This window comes from Oryx dammah, unplaced genomic scaffold, assembly GCF_014754425.2.
Source record: "Oryx dammah isolate SB20612 unplaced genomic scaffold, SCBI_Odam_1.1 HiC_scaffold_19, whole genome shotgun sequence".
In the NCBI taxonomy this organism is placed as follows: Eukaryota; Metazoa; Chordata; class Mammalia; order Artiodactyla; family Bovidae; genus Oryx; species Oryx dammah.
The window spans coordinates 40,406,473-40,430,596 of record NW_024070203.1 but is presented as its reverse complement, the minus strand read 5'-3'; the positions used below and the strand labels follow the sequence as shown (position 1 = coordinate 40,430,596).

General features: G+C 38.0%; 1 long non-coding RNA gene across 1 annotated transcript in view; it reads right to left on the bottom strand.

Moving 5' to 3' along the window:
• LOC120878618 overlaps window positions 1-22,118 on the bottom strand; it is a 66,559-nt gene extending 44,441 nt beyond the window's left edge. Inside the window, exon 1 of the long non-coding RNA XR_005724590.1 lies at window positions 22,015-22,118. This is a non-coding gene — a long non-coding RNA (uncharacterized LOC120878618). The remainder of the gene's footprint in view (window positions 1-22,014) is intronic.
• Between the last annotated feature and the right edge of the window lie 2,006 nt (window positions 22,119-24,124).

The window sequence follows — 24,124 nt, the reverse complement described above, 5'->3', positions numbered from 1 at the left end:
CTTTTTGAGGTTGTTTGTCAACAATGATGGCTAAGAGTTACCCAGAAAAAGAAATTATACAATGTGCTCATTAACTTGGATTATTAACAATTTGACTGCTCATATTCCTTTTCCACTTTAAATTGTAAGAGTTATATTTTGAGACTGATTATGTTATATGAGTGTCCAGGTGTGGTGAGAAAAGGGACACACACACACACAGAGGGCACCTCTGGGCTATTGCCTCAGTTTCTGTTAATACCTATCATCAACATATCATCTCATATTTGCCTATTTGAATAGCATCTTTGTTCCAGACCCACAAAATTATTTCACAAACTCTACCCATTAAGTCCCATGTCCATTGTTCTTTTCTTAAGAATTATCCCATTTTCCAGATTGAAAAGTGAAATCACAGGGGAAAATGAATATTTCAAACAAGAACTAAAAGTGAAAAAAAATCTCACTAGAAAAATCTCACTCCTTACTTATTGTTTTTTCTCAAGTTTTTGTACCATTTCTTATTTCTCTCAAGAGTGCTAAAAATCCCCACACATGCAGAAGAGCCTTTAAACCAAGTTACATGAACATTGAATCTGCTATGTGAAAATTAAGAAATATACCACCTTAATTTGTAGTAATAATTTCATGGTTTTTCAGCATGTCATCTGTTATCAAAATTGTGGAAAAACATCCAGATTAATTTGCTCAATGATAGGATAGCACTGTGTTACAAGATTTTTCTTTCTTTGTGTCCTAAATCCTATAAAATAGAGCAAAAATAAACAAAAGAAATATACATGATTCATACACAGAGTGTACAATCTATGTATTTAAAGAGCAGAGTTTGTCACATAAAGGTAATAAGTACTTTCCTAGAAAAACTGACTCAAAAGAAAACCTAAATCAATTTTCAGTAGACAATGGAACAATTAAAAGGCTTCCTTCTGAATACTTCTCTGGCACTGCAGCTTGAGATGTATTTTTAGGGTTAAGTGGGCCACAGTGGAGGCTCCTATAATCCCCCACATTCTGGGAGGCTGTTTGCTCCAGGGCTTGGGCTGGCCCATCTTCCCTCTGTCTCAGTTTCTGCCACTGCCTCGTCCTGCCTCCCTGCGTCCAACGTCAAAATCACACACCATCAAGAGGAAGAAAGCCTGTGCTTTAGCAGTCATTGTGAGTGATGGCTACACACCAGGACGTTGGTGAAAGTGCCAGAGAGTATTACCTCCAATCACCCGCAATTATCAGAGAAGCCCCCCTGAATTCCACCCTCAGTCCAAGCCCTGGGAGGGGGTGCTGTGGTGGCGAACAGAGGCGTACTCCGGAAACCATTTCATCTTAAGATTTCTATGCCATGCATTTTTAGCCTCTTTTTTCTTAAGGACTAGAAAAATACCACCTCCCATTTGTTTCCCAGGGAATGTCACTAATCTGTTCTCAGCCTAAAGAATATCCTTGTCAAGAGTGGATGCTAAAATCCCAACACGGACAGTGAATATTTTTGTTCCATTTTAATTAAATGCTGAAAACCCTCAAGGCATCCACAGTATTCATTCTAAGAGTTATTTATCTAGATAAACTGTATTAGTGTAGGTGAGAGATTATCATTTTATCACATTTTATAAATTACACGTGGCTACATGCCTGCATATCCGTCTCCGTTTCCAGGAGATACTGTATTTGTTTAAAAAAACAAAAGAAAACCAAAGGCAGCATTTTATTTTTTTATATACAACAGTTTTAAAAACTATGTGCTAGCACATTTTATTTACCATGTAAGTTATGTACATAATTCTGCTGGGTAGAGGTATAGCTGGATAAGAGTGCTATTTCTAACTCACCTGAACAGGCTTAAAATTGCACAAAGATGGACTAAGGCTTAAAGTTCTTGATAAGGAATAAATATATTTTCACAGCCTGCACGCATTCCTAAAGGCAGATCCTGCTGCAGCCTCCTCTGTAAGCTATGCCGTAGGTGTTTGCATATCTGCGTAAGATGCTGCAGTGGGATGGAGGGCTTGACTCCTTTCCAGAACGAGGGAGCCTTCATGATTGGTCCAATTGATCACTGCAGTCGCTTGATATTACATAAAAGGTTGGTGTTGAAGCATATGGATTGGATAATAATCAGAGTTGTTCTGACATGGCCTATTTAATAATTCAAAAAGGAAAATTTGAAAATGATTCCACACAAAGCTGCAGCGCCCGGTTGACACTTTATTTATAGCAAATGCTCTTTGTATAGTTCGTGAGCTGTGCAGATTGTCTGTTCGATGGAGTTCTTTTTTCCTGAAGCATCAACATTCCAAATCAACATCAGCAAACAATCAGACGCATCACCTGTCACTGCGGCAAGGGGTTGAAATGTTCAGCTTCTCTATACACTGATGTAGCAGAAGAAACCAACCCGCAGGAAAATCAGCATTTATGAATGTGTCCGAAATGCACAGAATAGGGTTAAAGGCTTGGTGGATGTGGTTAGTTCACTTGGAAAAAAATTACAGGTAACATTTGATGTGGTCAGAGTGTTTCTGTTGAATGTATTTGTATCACTGGAAAACATCCGGGGGGGTGGGGGAGGTAAGCTGTTGGGTGAGTGATGCTAACCTGCTCTCAGGTGAGCTTGGGGCCAGGCTGTTTCAAAAGCTGGGAAATAAAAGCCAAAAGTGCGTGGTTCCACATACTAAGCCCAGACCCTTGATAAAGCTCTGAGCATGATGGGAGAAGAGCAGGCAGGTTGCCACATCCTCAACTGGTAGCTCCTCCCACTATGCTCAAGACTCCTATCGGCAGGTGCCCTCGCTGGTCACCTTTTGGCCTCCATAGCATAACTGTTCTCTCTCCATCTGTGTACTTAACTCCCCTCACCTGCAACATGGAAATAGCACTATGATACATTCCAGGCTTTCTTTCTGGCTACTCTAACCCAAGAAATGATTTGGATAGACCTACAGAATTTTTTAGATATGCCTTTGAAATACTAAATAGTAACAACTTAAGTTTTCAAAAGCAAAGTCAGTCATGACTGAAGTGCAAGAAATATATTCTCATCTTACCTTGTACTTGTGTACTTATATTTTCTGTCTCAAAAATTAATCACAGCCTATGGGCAAGTCCACAATTCATAAGAGCAACCCTCACCAAAAGGTTCTGACTCCATCAACAAGGGCAGGTCACATGTTGCCATAACCATATACCATTTTAAATGCTGAATTTGCTTCCTAATGGTTTTCCTTGATAAAAGAATTATCCAAAAGATTTTAATCTTGAAGGAAAGCTGCCATCTTTAGTATCTCTTCTAATCTTTTGTATTTCATCCTTGTAAGAATCGATACATGAAGCACTGACATATATTCAGCCTCAGAAAGAACTAATTTAAATAGACACAACCCATAATTCCTAGCAGCCATATCAAAATGTACTCACGAGATACCTGATTGTCAAAGGTAAATCTTTTTCAACATACAAAATAATTGTGTGAACATTTTCTCTTCCCTGCATGTGGATCTAAGAAAGATAGAGGACAATCAACATACAAGGGACTTCTAAACTGAAAATAAAACAAATTACCTGACGCAAAAACATGGTCAAGTAAGATCATGCACATTCAAAAAGGCCCATCTTTCTTGGCTTCAGTGTTCTTCATTTCAATTCCCAAAATACTTACAACCCATCACTATTGTCACCGGTTACAATCAATATTTGAGATGAGGCAATATGGTTTAGGATGCCATTTAATATTTCCCAAAGTTATTATTGGAAATAATGGATAAATATATCTGATTTGGGCTTCCCTGGTGGCTCAGTGGTTTAAAAAAAAACTCCTCCTGCCAATGCAGGAGACTCAGGTTCGACTCCTAGTCCAGGAAGATCCCCTGGAGAAGGAAATGGCAACCCATTTCCACGACATTTTCCAATATTCTTGCCTGGGAAATCCCATAGACAGAGGAGCCTGGGAAGCTACAGTCCAAGGTGTCATGAAGAGTCAAACACGACTGAGCGACTAAACAACAATATCTGTCTTACATAGAGCAGCCTAGAGCAGCCCCAGGGAGAGGAGGTGAAATCTGTGCTTTTGAGTAAAAACATCCACTTTTTTCTTTCAAGTTTTTCCTACCATGATGAAGCAGTTACATTACGCTCCACTGCCTTTGTGCAAAGATGTCCTCATGGACTTTGGTTTTCCGAAGAATATTCTGGGTATATTTAATGAACAAGAAGGTTAGGGACACACCACATTATGATAAATCAAGAAGACATGAGACCTGAAATCATAGGTTTTCCCTTTAGTTTCTGATCACAACTTTTTAAATCCTGCAAAAGAGAATGTAATCAAGTGACCAGATGAAAGTTCACAGATGAGTAAAAGACCATGACCTCTGTATGTATGCCAGTGACGTTTAACCCAGGATCTGGGTCTACATATCTAGATGTTAACAGGAGATGTTGATTATATTCTTTTGTGGCCTACGCTGATCTATCCAGTCCCCTGGCCAATGACAACACCCATTACTTGGTCTGTTCATCTCTCAAGTGAATGACAGGCAAAAATCCCTTCATTAGTTTATTTCGTACTAGCCGTCTAACTTCATCCTGAAAAGTGTTTTTAAAGTGTCATTAACCCCATTTTATTGATGATGACCCTAAACCCTAGAAAGTTTAATTAACTTACGTGGGGTCAGACCTCTGATAAAGTGGTGAAGCTGGGTTATCAACCGTAAGCTTTAGAATCCAAGTTCCTAACCAAACGACAGATAATAAATGACAAAAAAAGAACAATGTGCATCCTGTAAATATGGCTAATCAGCATCCTCTATGTATGTAGAGGACAGTTCACTCAATTATCTGTTATCTAATACCTGATTTAAATAATGATTAATAAGTACAATCATGTTGTCAATTATGATTCATGGAACTGAGCCTATTCCATGAAATAATAATCACAAAAATATGACAGAAGAGATGGGAGATTTGTCAAAGGCTTCCTAAACCACTCTCCCCCAAGATAAAAGTCAGCAACATAGAGATTATTTAATGACATCAAAGTATTTCTCTATAGGTGCTTATCTCAGGGGTGGGGCTATTGTTACTTTTCCTCAGAATGCTATTGTTTCAAATTTTAGCCTGGTTTCTAAATAAAGTGGGAAATTAGAGATCATCCCACCTCACCAAGATCTAGTTTTCTTGCTGTTTCCAGACCAACGAGAAGCCTATTAGGCAGTCCATTTGAACCTCTTTTCAATTCTCTATCCACCATAAGAATGGTGTCTTTGAAAGTTATCTCGATGTACTCAATACAGACATTCCTTTTGTTTGTTTGTTTTTTTATTTTTTTACTTTACAATACTGTATTGGTTTTGCCATACATTGACATGAATCCACCACAGGTGTACATGAGTTCCCAACCCTGAACCCCCCTCCCACCACCCTCCCCATATCATCTCTCTGGGTCATCCCAGGGCACCAGTCCCAAGCATCCTGAATCCTGTATCGAACCTAGACTAGTGATTCGTTTCTTACATGATAGTATACATGCTTCAATGCCATTCTCCCAGATCATCCCACCCTCTCCCTCTCCCACAGAGTCCAAAAGTCTGTTCTTTACATCTGTGTCTCTTTTGCTGTCTCACATACAGGGTTATCATTACCATCTTTCTAAATTCCATATATATGTGTTAGTATACTGTATTGGTATTTTTCTTTCTGGCCTACTTCACTCTGTATAATCGGCTCCAGTTTCATCCACCTCATTAGAACTGATTCAAATGTATTCTTTTTAATGGCTGAGTAATACTCCATTGTGTATATGCACCACAGCTTTCTTATCCATTCATCTGCTGATGGACATCTAGGTTGCTTCCATGTCCTGGCTATTATAAACAGTGCTGCGATGAACACCGGGGTACATGTGTCTCTTTCAATTCTGGTTTCCTCGGTATGTATGCCCAGCAGTGGGATTGCTGGGTCATAAGGCAGTTCTATTTGCAGTTTTTAAAGGAATCTCCACACTGTTCTCCATAGTGGCTGTACTAGTTTGCATTCCCACCAACAGTGTAAGAGGGTTCCCTTTTCTCCACACCCTCTCCAGCATTTATTGCTTGTAGACTTTTGGATCGCAGCCATTCTGACTGGTGTGAAATGGTACCTCATTGTGGTCTTGATTTGCATTTCTCTGATAATGAGTGATGTTGAGCATCTTTTCATGTGTTTGTTAGCCATCCATATGTCTTCTTTGGAGAAATGTCTATTTAGTTCTTTGGCCCATTTTTTGATTGGGTCATTATTTTTCTGGAATTGAGCTGCATAAGTTGCTTGGATATTTTGGAGATTAGTTGTTTGTCAGTTGCATTCCTATATTGGATAGAGGTTTTCACATAATATGGTTTTTTTAATTGAGTACCTTTTATATTTATTGTAACAGATGGCTAAATTAAAGGGAAAAAAAAAAACCTATGAATGCTTTCACAACCTCAAATACTGGATTTCAAAATTAGTTGAAAGAGCACAGAGTTTACAGGAATAAGACCTGAATTCAAGTTCTGCCTGTGCCATGTACTATATTTCCAGAGCCCTATGTGAATGTCAGTGGTCTCGTCCTTACTTTTTTATCGGATTCCTTTAAAAGTTGATTAAAACAGTTTGCACTAATGCATGATGTAACTGTAAATGTACTATGAAACTGAAAATGGCATCAATATTTTTCCATTTTAACTCATGCAAAAGAGAACATAATCAAGTGACCATGTGAAAGTTAACATCTTTACAAACTCAGATGTTTTTGCAATTATTTTCTTACAGAGAGATCCAACTCTTCTTCAAAATAAAATCGAGACCTAAGATCTGAAAAAAAACAACCAAGAAGTCTTGTCTAATGTCCCTCTCAACCTCAAATGAAACTACAACCCCTGTTATCCTCATTCATAGTCTCTGTAGTTTATCTTCACAACAATGACTGAAGATTCTTTTTCAAAAATTAAAAAAAAATTCGACTATTGGCTTGAACTTCTAGTCTATAAGAATCTAAAGTATTTCCCATATTTTCTGCTAATCTGAGAGCATTTAATAAACCATACCCCATAGGTTTTGGGCTTTCTAGGTGGTGCTAGTGATAAAGAACCCACCTTCCGATTGAGGAGACATAGAGATTCAAGTTTGATCCCCTGGTCAGGAAGATCCCCTGGAGAAGTGGATGGCAACCCACTCCAGTATTCTTGCCTGGAGAATCCCATGGACAGAGGAGCCTGGGGGGCTATAATCCATAGTGTTGCAAAGAGTCAGACACGACTGAAGTGACTTAGCTTGCTCACACACACCATTTCTGTCACCCTATGCCACCTCGATTTACTTCTCTTGGTATCCAGGGTACCCAAGGTATACACACCCTTCAGTATCTTCAATACCCGCCAAAGCAAGCTCTTTTCAGTATTTGTCCGAATATTTCTGATTTCATTCATGGAATAATTTCTACTCTCAGCTCTTAACGTAAACTTTTCTGTCCTAGTTGTCTTCATCTTTATTTGTATAGTCATTTGATGCCTGTCTCCCGAGTTAGACTGTCAGTTCCATGAGGGACCACATCTATTTTTCTCATCACTGAATTCCTAGCACCATTGCATAAATTCTCAGTAAATATTGATTGATTGAAATTAATAAATGAGAATGAATAGAATCTAAAGGAAAGACAGAAGGCAGAATACAATACAGGTAACTGTTGATGGACATTAATTTCTCTTTCGGTGTCTATGCCTCAGAAGTGGTTTTCTTCCCTTTTTCCATCATACTTGAAGAGGAGGAAGAAGGAGAAGCAGAAAGGGCTGGGAGGTGGGAGAAAGAAAACAATTTGAAGGTTGATATTTAGATTGCATTGCATTTTTTAATGAAACATCTACTATTTTCCTCAGAGAATTATTAAATGTCATTTTTATTTAGAATATTTAAATAGTCAAGAAACAGGCCTTATACTGGGTATATATCAGTAAGGAAACACTGAAAAAGACTATAGGAATTATTTAAAGAGCTAGAATTTCTGAAAATACATTCAGACTTTTTATCATTTTGTGTTAAGCTTTAACAAGTAGGAATACTATTTATTGGACTGAAGGTGGGAATCATTTTGATCCTTGTTCTGTTTTAAAGAATTTAAATTTCTGGTTGGAGTGAAATGAAATTCTGGAGGAGCAAGTATATGCCTTTCTCTAGATGACAAAAACACCTACCAAAGGGCACAATGGATTCTAATATCATGGGGAAACGCATCTGCCATGCGGTCGACTTTCATTCTGGTGAAATGGTTTGGGGTCAGCGCACAGTTGCAGCCCTTAAATGCAAATGCTGCTTGATCACAAGGAATGACATCAGCGCCTTTGATGAGAGGGTAGAATCAATACAGAGGTCAAAGGTGCACCACTGGGAAAAGAACCGCAATCAGGCACAGGGATTCCCTGAGATTACAATTCCCCCTATGAGACAGGGCAATTGTAAGAGTCTCCTTCGTGAAGAGGGCTGGGGGCTCTCTACCTATCCTGCAGAAAGGACCAGCTGGTGATGGTTTCTCTCTACCCACACTCATGTCTGCCCTGACTTGATTGGATGATATTGCAAAGTTTGCCAACAAGATGCTGACACGTAAGACTGAACTTTCAGAAAATCAATACCAAGTAATTGCCCAGACCATGCTGGAAGATAAACTTATCCTGCACATTATGTACCTTCCGTTCTAGAGTGTGGTGAGCCTCAGGAGCCCAGGGAGCCAAGCTGTTGTTATTGTGCATAATATACCTTTATATATCAGCAGGCAGTGCCAATCATCTCCTTCCCCATTGCTCCATACCTAGATATCCCATCTCGTCTATATTCATTTTTTTGTACCAGGCTGATTCCCCAAGATACTACACTGCTGTCAGTTCTTAGATGTCCCTTACCTGGCAGCCAAAGGGAGTGCTTAGGAATGCATCTCTTGTCCCTATGCTAAATGTCTCCCAGTGGTGGTATAGTTTGATAAGTTTAAGAAACAGATCATAATATCAACCATACTGTATTTCCCATAAAATCTTGTCCTACAGAATGCGCTTCTCAATTTATTTTTCTACTGAATAGATAAGTGATGAGGTGAAACAGATACAAGATGCCCTTTTTTATTGTAATATTTCCATAAAATGATTTCTGCATTCAACAGTTTTAAAAGTCAAGATATCAAACCAATTATAGTATAGCATATACATTTCTTTATACTTCAGTGGCAAGTGCTGTTTTGTTCTATCAATTAGAGCAAGAACCCATACAGTTCCTCACATTTCTAAGCTTAGATTTCCCCTCCTCTAATTAAAAAAAAAAAAAAGAAAGATTTATCTTTTGGATCATAGCTGTGTGTCTTCTGTATTATTGGTTCCAAAATGTGATTTCAAGCTTAGACAACAAAGCAATGACCTAGGAAAAAGCAGTTCAGTTGCCAAATGTATGAACTCGTAATTCCTACCTCATACACTGTCATTTTTATTATTGTGTTAAGAAAAATAGATAGCTGAAAATATTTCAATAAAAATAACAGACATGCCTATTCAAAACTCTTCGGATGCTAAATTCCTGCCAACCTTGTTCATCTCAAAGATATCATACTCCCATTTATAGAAAAATGTACCACATAATATAATTTGGAGATGCAGGCATAGAACAGGGGGGAAAGCCAGGAATAAAAAGAAACGATGTCAAGGTATTTTAGCATGAAATTGGCTTGAACAAGAAAGAAAAAAAGAGCAGGGAGTTTATAATAACTGGTGCTGGAATGCATATTCACCACCTTAGAAATATATTAATTTTGCATGATTGTTCCCTTGCACTTTATGACAGAAAGCAAGGCCCTGTTAACATCAGTCCAGCACCATCTTTAATCACATTAATTCAGTAACGTGTTGTAATTGGAAGATGAAAGACTAGTGCTTTATTTACATAAATATAAACGATACATGAGCAATTCCTGGATTGAACCAAATCAATACACACTGCATTGTCATATTGACCTCACTAGCCTTGAGGTCAATAAATGTGTGAATCCTCTGAATAAAATCCCGTCAAAACCAGAGACGAGTCTCCTAGTCTCCAGGGATGTTTCCACTACCCATTTATCTACTAGTCAGAGGCTAGCTGATGAATATGTGACAATGCTAGATGGATGAAATGCAATATTTAGAATTAAGGGGGAAAAAAGTCCAGCCTTGGTGACTCCCTGGCTAATATCTAGTGTGTATTGTCGGCTGCAGCTGGTAGAGGTTAGTTAGCAGGCTCTTACTCACCAAATGAGTGAACCCCAGATGGATATGCTCAACTGGTATGTCAGCCTAGTGTCCTAACTTGAGGACCGATAATGTAATTTACTAACAACTGGAAACCTGGCAAAAATATGCGATATCCACAGCATCTCAGTAGAATTTTCTGTTTCACCACAAAATTGTACCTTTATGCCAGGATATTGCAAACTTGTGAAGACTATGTCTTGTCATTATAAACAACTCACAGTGCAATCAATTAGTGAATGTTACCTGAAACTGCTTTAAGAAATTGGACCGGACTAAGGTATAGAGAGAAAAAAACTACCCTTCCTGTAGCTTATTGAAAAATAAAGATTACTCTTCCACAGCTACTCATAAATTATTATCCATACTATGCTATCTGCAGTATCCAAACATCAGAATAAAATCAACAAATATGTATTGATTACCTACAAATCTAGACTATTCATTAGAACAAGGTTTCAAGATCATTTACTCTCTGAAAGTGATTTATCATCTGATGATAGATTAACAAAATGTTAAGACTGAAAGGGATAAAAAGATTCATGGGAAAATATACCAGAAATATACATATGTAAAATATAATACAAAAGATAATACTGTTTGTTTATCTTATCTCTGAGGCAATTTGAAAAGGAGTTCACTTTTGAAAGCCAAAGAACTATCCACATTAAGAAAAATAGCCTGTATTTCTGACTGCATGACATCTAAGAATTAAAGATTAATTTTTTAAAAGATGGGCAGTGGAAGAGGGTTCAAGAGCAGTATTTTAGATGAAAAGAAATGCTAATACACATTTTTGAGAATACCTGACATATAAAATATTAAGGTATTATTATTAATTTGGTACAATAGTGGAATTATAGTTGTTTTTATCTTTTTAGAGTATATATTAAAATTATAGGAGAAAATAATATGTCTGGAAATTGCTTTAAAACAACCCAGACAGAGAGAAGAAAGTTCTGTTTATGAAACAAGATTAACCATAAATTGATAACTGTTAGAGGTAGCTGATGGACTCATGAAGTAGATTCATTATACTATTCTCTCTACTTTTGTATATGCCTGAAATTTCATACAATATTTACATGTATATACAAAATATATTTACATATGCTTTTAAATATGCATAAATTATAAATTTATATGTATGGATGCAGTCCATGGGGTCTCAAAGAGTCAGACATTACTGAGTGACTGAACAACAAAATACAAGTGTTAAGCTTGTATGTATGTATATACATACATAAACATATATATGTACATATTCATATTAGAAACACCATAAAGTAAGTTTATCTCTACTCAGCACTGAACATTGGTTCTCCGGGTTTTCTGCTGAAAGTCCTAATGTCTGCCCCTCTTGCTGAAATCTCTGCTGTGCTGTGCTTAGTCATTCAGTCGTGTCCGACTCTGTGACCCTATGGACTGTAGCCCACCAGGCTCCTTTATCCATGGGGATTCTCTAGGCAAGAGTACTGGAGTGGGCTGCCATGCCCTCTTCCAGGGGATCTTCCCAACCCAGGATTGAACCCAGGTCTCCCGCATTGCAGGTGGATTCTTCACCATTTGAGCCATCAAGGAAGCTTTAATCCATCCTATACTGATTCTATGTCAGGTCCTGTGTTAGGTTTTGAAGATTCAATGATCACTGACAGGTTTCTGACTTCACAGTGCTTAAATTCGACAGGAGACAAGCATTCATCAAGCACACAAATAAGCAAAAGATCTACATGTTGTGATCAGAACTCTGAGGAAAGTAAGTAGAGAAATAAGAGAGAGAGAATTAGAGGAAGACCCTTGAAGAATGGTGATCAGAGACTTCCTCATTATGGAGGGGACATTCGAGTCCAATAAGTGAGACTGTAGCAGCCATGTATATTAGATGTTGGAAAACATTTAAGGCAGAGAGATTAGCTCAAGTGATCATCCTAAAATAAGAATAAGTGTGATATGTTTAAAGAACCAAATGTCAGTTTGGTTGGAATACAACACTGACCATACTTGGTGATGGAGTACATGTGGGGCATGAGAGAAACACAGACTCTACTTTTATTTCATCTATCTATCCATCCATCTGCCTGCTGATCTACATATGTGCTGTGCTGTGCTGTGCTATGCTTAATCGCTCAGTCATGTCTGACTCTTTGCAACCCCATGACTGTAGCCTGCCAGGCTCCTCTGTCCATGGGATTCTCCAGGCAAGAATACTGGAGTGGGTTGCCATGTCCTCCTCCAGGGAATCTTCCCAACCAAGGAACTGAACCCAGGTCTCCCACATTGCTGGCGGATTCTTTACCATCTGAGCCACTAAGGAAGTGATCTATCTATATATGTTTATGTAACATATACTCCTTATACCATAGATATATATTATCCCAATAGAAATATGCATATTTTATATCCTAAATATACAACATGTAATCTTAAATTTAAAATATATTTTATTATTACAAAGACAATAAAATTTCACTGGGAAAGAATTAGAAAATAAGCATGTATAAAAAAGAAAATATGCAAAAATAAGGAAATTAAGGTGAAAGAGCCATAACCTCTCCACACATACACACAAAAAGAGCCACAATTACCATATTATTCTTTTAATCCTCTCCTTCCATATTTTGGGATAAAATAACATAAAAATAATGCATACAAATTTTAATCTGATTTATTCACTTAACAATATAGTGTGAATAGCTTCCATCTCAACTATTTATTACACATTACATTGTGAGGATAATTTATTTAACCCATCCTCCAACACTTAGCATGTAGATTACTTCTATTTTTTTTCACTATTAATAGTAACACTGAGATGAACACTCTTATAGAAAACTGCATAAATCTTTAATGATTTCCTTATGATACAATTTTAAAAGTGGAATGGCTTAGCCAAAAATCATACACACCTTTCAAGGCAAAGTGCTTACTTTTACTGGAAGAAATGTGCATCAAAAGAAAAATAATTATCTCCACATTATTCAAATCTCCTTTCTGTTCTATTTTAATTCTAGATCTTCAAAATTCTCCTGTCTGCAGACTTAAATCCTTACATAGGACTTATTCCCCCAGGATGGTATTTAAGTACAAATTCACACAGACAGACTTTGATATTTCTTTTAATAAGATGTATTGAATTCATCCTTCACATAAAGAAAAAAGAGTGGGAGTGAAGGTGTTTGTTTTCTTCTCTTTTACTTGGGGACCATATTTAAACTATGTGATAAATCCTAAATTAAGTTAGACTCCAGCAATTAGAAATGGGAAGAAACTTAGAATTTCCCTTATTCTTGTTCTTCTTCCTTATTCAATGGAATTTGCCAGTGTCCCAGTTAAAATATGGTGCTCAGAAATGAACATGACTTTGTTTTCCATGATCTGAATATTATTAAATGTTGTTAATTGTTAATGTCAATTAAATGTTGCCTACAGTGGGAATCTTTGTCTACATCTTGCTTTCAAAAAATAAAGAAATTTTTATTTTTACTGGTTGGCCTTCTTTGTTTATTTTTGTTTTGTATTTATTTATTTATCTTCATTGGAATATAATGCTTTACAATGTTGTGTTGGTTTCTGCCATACAACATCATGAATTAGCTATATATATATATGTACATATATCCCCTCCCTCTTGAACCTCCCTCCACCCCTCTAGGTCATCACAGAGCAGCAAGCTGAGTTCCTTGTGCTACACGAGCTATTTTACACGTGGTCGTGTGTATACATCAATGCTACTCTCTCAATTCATCCCACCCTCCCCCGTGTTTACAAGTCCATTCTCTACATCTGTGTCTCTGTTCCTGTCCTGTAAATAGGCTCATCAGTTCTATTTACTTTCACCTAAGGAGATCCAACCAGGCATCCTAAGGGAAATTGGTCCTGGGTGTTCATTGGAAGGACTGATGTTAAAAGCTGAAACTCCAGTATTTTGGCCACCTGATGCAAAGAGCTGACTCATTTGAAAAGACCCTGATGTTGGGAAAGATTGAAGGCAGGAGGAGAAGGAATCGACAGAGGATGAGATGGTTAGATGGCATCACCGATTCAATGTACATGAGTTTGGGTAAACTCCGGGAGTTGGTGATGGACAGGGAGGCCTGGCGTGCTGCAGTTCATGGGGTCACAAAGAGTCAGACACGACTGAGCAACTGAACTAAACTGAATAATTTCATCTTTTCAAGATTTCCATCCCCCGGTCTGCAGTATACATACTCAAAGCTTACTGCCTATTAAGTATTTTGAAACATTTTGGAATTCTTTCTCTGGTTAATCTTTCATTTCTCTCTCCTTTTTTTTTTCTTTCCCTTTTGTGCAGCTACTCACATGTTTTACTTGTGTGAAACATGTGTATTCAGGGCCATACTTTCTGGAAGGTTGAAGTACATATGAAACTGGGTAAGAAGAGAGTGAACCACCCATTCTCCAGATTTGTTCAAGACTCTTCTCTAGGACTTGCCCAAAGAAAGTCGCCCTTGTTCACCATGCATGAAGCAGCTCTACTCTCCACTTAAAAGTAGGGTGCACACTGGCTTTTAAAACAAAATGCAGCATTCTGTTGGGACAAAATCATCCTAAAGTTTGTCATTTGGAACGAAGTTAATTGAGCTCCTTGGGCGTGGAGAAAGAATTTACATGTATTTTCATGCTCAGTACTCTCAGTGGATTGAGAGTTCCTCAAGTCAGGGGCTCTAGTTTGTTGATTCTTCTTTCTCCAGCACTCTGAAAAGTGCCTGGAACAAAGGGTTACTAGAAATATCTGTTGACTGGGCAATTAATAAGTAAATTGATGGGTAGATTTCATGGCACAAATTATTTATAGTATTTACAGGGCATGAAGATCAGTTTTCAAATTTGCAATTTCAGATTAAATTAATATACATAAAAACTGTCTGATTCTGCTTTTCATACATAGAGAACCCTCTACACAATCGCCTTTATTTTAAACAGCTTACTGTTAATTTTTTTAAGTGTAGCTAATGTATGATATTATATAATTTACAGATGTACAATATAGTGATTCATAATTTTTAAAGTTTATACTCTCTATATAGTTATAAAATACTGGCTGAGTCCCCCATGTTGTATAATAGATTCTTGTAGCTTATTTAAAACAATTGAAATGCACAAGCCTATGCTTACTTCTTTATGACTATTTAAATTTCCCTAAAAAAGTACTCATTGTAATACAAAATCAACATGTTCACAATGGTTACCTTATTACTTTTTAAATTTTTCAGTTTTAAATTTATTCATAAAAGTATTCTAAAAATGTACAACTTTTCCTTTTTAATTATTTACTTTGGAATCCAAAAACATTTCCCCAAATAGTATTTGCTATAAACTACCTGACCTGCTAAGTGTTAAGTAATTCTGATTTCTTATTTTTGAGTTATAAGTTCTTCTGAGTAAACCATGTAGCTTACTTCAGTTTAGTCGCTCAGTTGTGTCTGACTCTTTGCAACCCCATGAAATACAGCATGCCAGGCCTCCCTCAGAGTCCACCTAAACCCATGTCCATTGAGTTGGTGATGCCATCCAACCATCTCATCCTCTGTCATTCCCTTCTCCTCCTGCCCTCAATCTTCTTTTCAAATGAGTCAGCTCTTCACATCAGGTAGCCTAAGTATTGGAGTTTCAGCTTCAACATCAGTCCTACCAAAGAACACCCAGGACTGATCTCCTTTAGGATGCACTGCTTGGATCTCCTTGCAGTCCAAGGGACTCTCAAGAGTCTTCTCCAACACCACAGTTCAAAAGCATCAATTTTTCGGCACTCAGCTTTCTTTATAGTCCAACTCTCACATTCATACATGATTATTGGAAAAACCATAGCCTTGACTAGATGAACCTTTGTTGACAAAGTAATGTCTCTGCTTTATAATATGCTGTCTAGGTTGGTCATAACTTTCCTTCCAAGGAGTAAGTGTCTTTCATTTCATGGCTGCAATCACCATCTGCAGTGATTTTGGAGCCCAAAAAAATAAAGTCTGACACTGTTTCCACTGATTCCCCATCTATTTCCCATGAAATGATGGGACCAGATGCCATGATCTTAGTTTTCTGAATGTTGAGCTTTAAGCCAACTTTTTCACTCACCTCTTTCACTTTCATCAAGAGGCTTTTTAGTTCTTCTTCACTTTCTGCCACAAGGGTGGTGTAATCTGCATATCTGAGGTTATTGATATTTCTCCCTGCAATCTGGATTCCAGCTTGTGCTTCTTCCAGCCAGCATTTCTCATGATGTACTCTGTATAGAAGTTAAATAAGTAGGGTGACAATATACGGCCTTGATGTACTCCTTTTCCTATTTGGAACCAGTCTGTTGTTCCATGTCCAGTTCTAAATGTTGCTTCCTGACCTGCATACAGGTTTCTCAAGAGGCAGGTCAGGTGGTCTGGTATTCCCATCTCTTTCAGAATTTTCCACAGTTTATTGTGATCCACACAGTCAAAGCCTTTGGCATAGTTAATAAAGCAGAAATAGATGTTTTTCTGGAACTCTCTTGCTTTTCCGAGACCCAGTGGATGTTGGCAATTTGATCTCTGGTTTCTCTGCCTTTTCTAAATCCAGCTTGAACACTGGGAAGTTCATGGTTCATGTATTGCTGAAGCCTGGCTTGGAGAATTTTAAGCATTGCTTTACTAGCATGTGAGATGAGTGCAGTTGTGCAGTAGTTTGAGCATTCTTTGGCATTGCCTTTCTTTGGGATTGGAATGAAAGCTGACCTTTTCCAGTCCTGTGGCCACTACTGAGTTTTCCACATTTGCTGGCATATTGAGTGCAGCATTTTCACAGCATCATCTTTCAGGATTTGGAATAGCTCCACTGGAATTCCATCACCTCCACTAGCTTTGTTCGTAGTGATGCTTTCTAAGCCCCACTTGACTTCAAATTCCAGGATGTCTGGCTCTAGGTGAGTGATCACACCATCTTGATTATCTGGGTTGTGAATATCTTTTTTGTACAGTTCTTCTGTGTATTCTTGCTACCTCTTCTTAACATCTTCTGCTTCTGTTAGGTCCCTACCATTTCTGTCCTTTATTGAGCCTATCTTTGCATGAAATGTTACCTTCGTATCTCTAATTTGCTTGATTATATTCTTTGCAGCAAAAGATGGAGAAGCTCTACACAGTCAGCAAAAACAAGACCGGGAGCTGACTGTGGCTCGATCATGAACTCCTTATTGCCAGATTCAGACTGAAATTGAAGTGGAAAAAAACCACTAGACCATTCAGGTATGACCTAAATCAAATCCCTTATGACTATACAGTGGAAGTGAGAAATAGGTTTAAGGGACTAGATCTGATAGACAGAGTGCCTGATGAACTATGGACAGAGGTTCATGACATTGTGCAGGAGACAGGGATCAAGACCATCCCCAAGAAAAAGAAATGCAAAAAAGCAAAATGGCTGTCTGGGGAGGCCTTACAAATAGCTGTGAAAAAAAGAGAAGTGAAAAGCAAAGGAGAAAAGGAAAGATATAAGCATCTGAATGCAGAGTTTCAAAGAATAACAAGAAAAGATAAGAAAGCCTTCCTCAATGATAAATGCAAAGAAATAGAGGAAAACAATAGAATGGGAAAGACTAGAGATCTCTTCCAGAAAATTAGAGATACCAAGGGAGCATTTCATGCAAAGATAGGCTCAATAAAACCAAGTAGACACATTTTCTATTATTATTTTTTCCTCAAAATTTCAGATCATATTCAAGATGAGAGTAAAAACAAATAATGCAGTTTGCTTTTGAAATTATTTGTATATACTACTGAGAATTCCATCTTTTCTTAGGTAAAGGTTTTTATTCGGTTCAAAGAGATACCCTCTGCCCTGCAGAAAGGTTTCGTTTTGTTTGGGCGGGTCCTTCTGCCCACTCTGATTTTTTTTTCATAGGCAGGAACTTAGTCTCTTATAAATTTACAACAATCAATCAACCTCCTCCACCCTTCTCAGTTTATGTGAAGTGCCCCCAAATAAGTCTCTGCTTGGTGTGGACTGTGATTAGCCCTTTCTTAGGGATCTTTGTTTTCAGCCAGATCTCTGCTTCCCAGCTGTGAAAGCTTACTTGGCTTGCTACTTCAAACTCAGTGCATTTCACTACAACATCCTTTATAAAATTATGGATTAGATTATTATCTAATAATCTTATTCTTTATTGACATTTCCAGAGTTCCACAGCCCAAAGATGAAGGATGCAAAAGGGCATATGGCATCACTGCTTGGAGTTGCAGATGCAACTTGATTAATTATGTTGATAAGTGTGGCTAAGATTTGAAGTTTGACCTTCTAGCGTTTCCGTATCTAACACAAGATGATAGGTTTACAGTTTAGTCATAGCATGCTCACCAAGAATGTTCACAATTCTAAATTCTGCTGTATGATTTTAGTGAATGAACTCATAACTTTTTAAAAAGTCTGAATCGAATATGTGCATGTGTCCTAAGTCACTAAGTCATGTCTGACTCTTTGAGACCTGATAGACTGTAGCCTGCCTGGCTCCTCTGTCCATGGGATTCTCCAGGCAAGAATACTGGAGTGAGTTGCTATTTCCGGCTCCAGGGGATCTTCCTGACCAAGAATCGAATCTGCATCTCTTGCACTGCAGATGGATTCTTTACCACTAAGCCACCTTGGAAGCCCAGGCACAAATATAGTTGCTATAAAGTCTTGAGATGGATGATGTGTGTGAAGAGAAATAGACATATTTCCCACCTGGTCTCCTCCATGCCCCAAATTCATTTTATAGGCAGAACTTTTCTGCATTTGGAATGATCCCTGTGCAGTAAAGGATGGTGAGATATGTAACATAGCATAGCATTAATGCCAGACAATCACAGTTTGTGTGGAACACTGAAGAATAGAAGACAGGCTCCCAGAAACACAGCGCCTAAGGACAAGACAAAGGAAATGAAGATCCTGGACAAAAGAGATGGGGAACAGTCTGCTCGGAAGGTAGGGATGGTGCCCAGGAAGCTCCAAATCCAGAGTGAACAAATGAGGAAGGACCCAAAGCGTGGGATTAGATTAGCTTAAAGATGTGAGAGAAAGACCCTGGCAAGGAGAATGGTTGAGCACTGCTTGTTCTGTGTCACACTTCGGGGGCACCAGCATTGCTTCTGGTTGGTATGGATGACTAAGCCCTGGTTTCCTTACCTACCTTGCTCCTCCAGGTTCATCCCACTGACACTGTGGATGTGGCAGGTACGACCCCTCACTTAGACTTGGCTGTTGTTCAGTCTCAGTCGTATCTGACTCTCTGCGACCCCATGGACTGCAGAATGCCAGGTTTCTCTGTCTTTCACTGTCTTCCAGAGTTTGCTCAAACTCATGTCCATCGAGTCAGTGATTCCATCCAACCATCTTATCTTCTGTCGTCCCTGTCTTCTGCCTTCAATCTTTCCCAGCATCAGGATCTTTTCCAATGAGTCAGCTCTTTGCATCAGGTGGCCAAAGTATTGGAGCTTCAGCTTCAGCATCAGTTCTTCTAATGAATATCCAGGGTTGATTTCCTTTAGGATTGACTAGTTTGATCTCCACAGACTTGGCTACAACCACAAAGTCACAACTTTCTTAGGTGAAATGATCACATTTCCAGATGTGAATCTAAAGCAGTCTTTCATTAAAATGATGTTTCATTGCAACTCCGGGTTCTGAGGAAATTTTCCAGTGTTCTTGTCACAAAGATAACAATTTGACAAACACTTTTTGTTCCCATCAAAAAAGTTATATGTTACAGGAAAAGTTTTTGTCTTCCAAAATCTCCTACAGTGAAAGATTCCCATTTTCCTGTTTATACAGGGAGGGGGAAGACAATTGTATCCCCAATTCCCCCATTCCCAACCCTGACCATAACATTGCTGGAGTTAAATGTACAGAGGTGCCATGATAACCTATTCAAACAGTTTCTTCTGCCTCTGCCTTTGGTGTCAGTAACTACCAGTCCCAATCCCTGAGAAATACCCTGTCATCACATCTATTCCAAACCACAAGATGTGTGGAGTGGCAGTGGGGAGGCGGGGGTGGGATGGAAATTGAAGAGTTGAGCATTCATTTTGGTTGATAACCTTTGAAAATACAGTGTCTCATATTTTCTATACAGAGCTCTCATACCCAAAATCAAACTAAAAACCCACTGAAGGAAAGACAAGCCTGCACAGTGTATGCACAGCACAGGAAATCAATACGTACTTTTGGAATAAAAATTTAAGTGAATTCACCATTTCTAGGGGCTTCCCTAGTCACTCAGTGGTAAAGAATCCACCTGCCAATGCAGCAGACCTGTGTTGATCCCTGGTCCAAGAAAATCCCACATGCTAAGGAGCAACTAAGCTAACGTGCCACAACTACTGGGCCTGTGCCCTAGAGCCCAGGAGCCGCAACAAGAGAAGCCAAGACGATGAGAAACCTGCACACCTCAACCAGAGAAAGGCCCCCACAGCAACAGAGAGCCGGTACAGCCAAAAATACAAATAAAGAAAAATTATTTTTAAATCTAAAAATAAATTAATTCACAATTTCTTTTTAAGACCTACCAGAATTAATGAGAGAGAAGTTCAAGCTATAATTTAATCCAAGAGGAAATCTTCAACTTTTTAAAATCAACAAAAAGAACATTTCAGAAAAAGGCTTGTTACTAATTATATTTTGCTGACATATGCCAATTACATTCAGCAATATTGTTCTCCCAGCCTGTTGGGTCACGTAACAGCCTGAGAGAACAAAGATGCTGAATTAACAATTGCAGTGAAAGCTTTCAAGAATCTCTTACTCAATTAGATACTGACAAATTTACCTGTAAGTCATAAAATTTTTATGCAATTTAAATAGTTTCATAAAGTACATGACTTCATATGGTTAACACAATAGCAATGAGATACTGAGTCCACTTTTATGTATTTAGAACATTCTATATTTAAGTGACTTACTAAGTCAAATATTTTTGTACATTTTTAGCAATTTCATCACATAATGTATGTATTAAGTTGTCTCTGCAAGTCATTTGAAGCTAACGTAGAAAATGTAATTCACGAATTCAATGGCCTTCCAAGTGATGTCCAGTTGCTTTATAATTATAAACAAATAAATTAACCTTCAGAGGCCAGTGGTGATAGATGTTAAAGCAAAGCTTAACCATACGTACCAAAATTAAGCCAACAGATTAATGTTTTTAAGTATTCATGATCCATAAAAAACATCAATAGTCTGATTGAGGTATCAGAAATAAGCACTACCATTTGCATTACAATATCATTAGGAACGCATTTTGCTTTCAGAACACAATTGCTTTGTATTACATTATTAATTTAGAAAAAGAGGAGAGTGTTTCCATGGCCATTATACAGATGGAAAAATAGAAGTACAGAGTTAGGACTGCACTATAAAATATTACATAGAAAATCTCACACAGACTGAAACGTGCTCCAAGAGCTTCTCCAGATTCTATATTAATCTCTCCCCTCCGGTGGGGCGTTCAAAGATTATTCAAACCTTAAGAACACATGAGAACGACAATCTTACAAAATTTAACTTCAGGATCTTTATATATATATATATATATCTTAGGTATTTCTTTGATTGATTGATTGAACAGTTCTCCCTGTTAGTACATATATAAGTACAAACTCCTTGAGAACAAGAATTTTATTTAGCTTGTTTAAATTACAGACCAGCAAACATACAAGTTTCCGAAAACAGAGGCTTCCTACAAAACCTTTCTTAAGTGAAATGGTGAAAGCAAAGAAGCAATTACCTCAGGTCACATCTTGCTACCGGATGCACAAAATAAACAGAGTTAAAACACAAATGCTCACAGATATGGTTCAAAGCTATGGTGGCTGGATGCGGAGATGCTGACTGTGGTTCCCGGGGAAGGAGTTTGGGGGTGCCACACTCACAGTTCCGGGTGCCCTCTGCTTCTGTAACCGCTGGCTACCAAATAAACGCTAAACTAGAGTTTTGCTTTTTGCCTTTTTTCATGGAAGCAACAATCTCCTTCCAATGTCTTTGATTTCTTTCAGTTAGCAAAAACAGATACTAGTGTAGGTCTTTCAAAAAGCAGGGAGATACCTATATATCATCTCTAATTGAAGCAAGCTTTACTAATTCCATGAGAAAATAATTATAGCAGATTTCTTGTACTTAGCTTATAGGCTGACTTTACTTAGCATAAAAACCATGTTGAGCAAGGCAGATTCTGACTTTCCTTAAAATTTTATTTTTTAATTATTTTTCTTTTAATGTTATCAAACGGCCACCTGTCAAATAATTTTCCCATATTATAGCGTATTATTCAAACAAGAATAATTACAGTCTTTATATTAAAAGTCTTCAGAATAGCATAGTCTTCATAAAGCATTCTTGGGCTGCACCAGGAAGAACTGAGTAATTTAACAGGAAATTTGGGAAAATCCAGGGTTGTCATATTTTTTCCTTTGAAAATAAGCGTGTCTACATTTCGCAGTCTCATAAACCCTGGTAAGTTTTCCTAGATACTTTCCATTTTTAAAAATTCAAGATCAGCTGAGATTTCCTTTCCATAATCATTTCTTAAACCATAGATGCTGACTGCTGGTTCAGAAGTCCTGTGGTCAGGGTACCCTCTATTTGGTCTCATTTACATGCTCTCTTTGCCCTCTGGTAGATAGGAATAGCTTATGGAGCCCTTACTTGATTTTGCATCTTGACCTTGACCACTGAGGCTTTAGAAAAATGCTTCTTGCTTGTGCAAAGCAGCCATGGCTCTAGGAATTCTTCCTTTCAGTTCAAGGTCATGAGATATGCCTTTTCTCTGGACCACTATCTTTGTTTGGCTTTTCCTCTTGAAATTATCTTGTGCTGATTTCCAGACTTGCACTATCATTCATTCTTTTTTGCTCTCTTCTCTCTTATTCCCTCCCTTTTCCCCTTACTTGCGTGCACACACACACACACACACACAAGCATACACACACAGAGGAAAATCTATATGTGTCAGACATTCAGCAAGGGAAAGACAAAGGCACTGAGTTAATTACCCATCATTTACTGCTGCTGAGAAGAGCAGATGGCAGCAGACGATATGTAAATGGCAAGGGGCAGTGAATTATTCGATTTTTTTAGATTAATCGTCGATGACAAAGGAAGTGATTACAGGCTGTGACATTTATACAAATGTATAAAGTACATCACACTAAAAAATAGAGCTTAATATTATTATGAGGATGTCAGACATAGGAACACTATTGTCATAATACAAAGCAACAAATTTTACAAAAACCTAAGGATATGTTCGTCTTTTACCTTAAAACTTTAGGGAGCCCTAGACTCTGAAAAAAAAAAAAAGATGAACTCAAGATGAACTGAATATCATGAAATAGTACCCTCCAAACCCAACCAGATGAAATAAGGTACAAGAACAGGGAATGCACCACCACGCAGTAGAACAATGTTTATGGGAACATGAAACAAAACCGTATTGTTTGCTCACACCAGATCTGGGGCTGTATCAGTGATTCGACTGTAAAACAGAAAAGGTGCTAATAGAGTACAGGCTAGAAATAGAAATTAAAATTAAAGGTGATGTTTGGCTGAGAGGCCCATTTAGGTGGTGTGGAGAGAGAACAGGTTAAAAAGGAAAAGAAAAAAGGACTGTGCTCTTACTTCATCAAAATACTACCTTATTCGGGCACACACACAGACAATCGTGCAGTAATTTTCAGGGTTAATATGAAGAAATTTCTGGCCAAGATTCCCTTCTAAGTAATACACACGTATGTATACACATGTGCTCAAGAGCACAGACAACAGAACACACACACACACTGCAACCTCTTGCAGCAGCTCGTATTTTCTGTTGCTTCAATAATTAATTGGTACACGAA